The following is a 1,980-nucleotide window of genomic DNA, read 5'->3' on the forward strand; positions in this document are numbered from 1 at the left end:
CAAGTAAAAGTTAGATAATTATATATATTAAGATATAGTCAGTCCCAATATTTTAAAAATATTATATAGAGCCATCATTGTTTATACGAACAAATTCGAAAGCTATAATCAACTTTTAAATTAATACAAAATATATCTTTAAAGAATGCCTTCAGTTGCGTTGTAAAGAATGCATTTATGGTAACAAAGTCGATGAAAATGGATGTAGAACTTGCCAATGCAGTAATATTCATATTTTTGTTAAATGTAATTTTAAATTAAATTGAAATCATTTCAAAGTTGATAATCATTATCGGTGATAAAATTTAAACAATTTATTCGATTATTTAAGAGAGTTATATAAATTATAATGTGAACTTTATCAAATATGTACTACTTTTAAGATTGTCCTTTGTTGAGATGCAAGGAGTGTGCTAATGGCAATCAAATCGATGAAAATGGATGTAGAACCTGCCGTTGTAGTATGTTTATTTCTATTAAAACTATGTTTTTTTTTAAATATGGCTAATAAACATCTTCAGTCATCTTCGTTCTGAGCGGTCAGAATGAATTTTCTCTATTTTTAGAATTTTACTTTTCCATTTTCATCTGTCATGCGTCATCTGGTTAAAGCCTTTCCCAAATCCATCTATTATACTAAACCTTTTTCGTTCTTATCTTAAACGTTTAATTATTCTTTATTTTCTTTCTTTCGTTCCCTATCTACGTATTTTAATCATGTAAACTATTATGTTCTTCCTGAAACTAACGCTTTAATTAGAAATTCTCTACAGGCATTTATATTGACATAGTGATTGATAGCGACTTAGGTATAAAGCGGATATGACTTTTCTTCCTAAATATTTTATTTCCCTAAAATAAGTTGTACAAAGTTTGGAATGTCTCACACAATAATTTAAAATAAAACATAATTATAAAACAGTTTGATATTCTATCCATTGTAATACGCGGTGAGTTTATTTGATTGTTCTTTTACATTTGATCATAAGATAAATTTTCAAAAAAATTATCCTTTTAATAAAATCTTTCAAGATTGCCCTCCTTTGGTAAATTGTACTAAGTACTGTTCTAATGGTTATCAAATCGATGAAAATGGATGTAGAACTTGCCGTTGCAGTAATTTATACTTTGCTAAAATTACAACTTTAAAAATTTATTATGTTAAAATTAGCCTATTACATTCGATTCGTGTAAAAGCAAGATAATTATCCTATAATAAGATATTCAGCACTTTGAAAATATTAAATATAGCTTTCTTTGTATTCGAACAAATTCTAAAGCTAAATATTTGTACTCTTAAATTAATATAAAATAAATTATCAATAGAATGTTTTGTTAGATTGCAAGGATTGCATATATGGTAATCAAATTGATGCAAATTGGTGTAGAACCTGCCGATTATAATCATATTTTATCAAAATAATTTAAGAAAATTTAAATCATTTCAATCTTTGACCGATTGGCATGAGAGTTTTATATAAGACTTTGTGGAATAAATTAAGCTATAAATAATAAAGTTATATGAATTATTCATCTTACAAGATTGTCCTCTATTAGAATGCAAGGAATGCGCTAATGGCAATCAAATCGATGAAAATGGATGTAGAACCTGCCGTTGTAGTATGCTCATTCCTATATTTAAACTGTGTTTTTTCAAGCTAATAAACGTTTTCAGTCTTCTTCTATTTGTAGGTTCTAGTATAATTCATTAAAGTCTCATATGTCTCGCGTCATATGGCTATAGCCTTTTCTAATTCCATCTTATTTTTTGCCTTTTTTTCGCTCTAATCATCAACACATCTCTCTAAACTTTTAATCATGTAAACTTTGTAAATCTGCCCCCCCCCCACAATACTTTTACCTTGTCGTATTATGACATTTTTCTTTTACACAACATCAGCATTCTTATTTATGTTACCCTCATCTTTTCCTCCTTCTAATACCTTGCAAACGATGTAGAGACAGATTTCTAAGACAAAA

General features: G+C 27.6%; 1 long non-coding RNA gene across 1 annotated transcript; it reads left to right on the top strand.

Annotated features, from left to right (window-relative positions):
• The first annotated feature begins 152 nt into the window (after positions 1 to 152).
• LOC135930727 (uncharacterized) lies at positions 153 to 1,116 on the top strand. Its single transcript, XR_010572872.1, has 3 exons — positions 153 to 222; positions 384 to 461; positions 1,033 to 1,116. It is a non-coding gene; the product is annotated as an uncharacterized LOC135930727 (long non-coding RNA).
• The last annotated feature ends 864 nt before the right edge of the window (positions 1,117 to 1,980 follow it).

This window comes from Gordionus sp. m RMFG-2023, unplaced genomic scaffold, assembly GCF_954871325.1.
Source record: "Gordionus sp. m RMFG-2023 unplaced genomic scaffold, tfGorSpeb1-WG-v2 contig_366, whole genome shotgun sequence".
Classification (NCBI taxonomy): domain Eukaryota; kingdom Metazoa; phylum Nematomorpha; class Gordioida; order Chordodea; family Parachordodidae; genus Gordionus; species Gordionus sp. m RMFG-2023.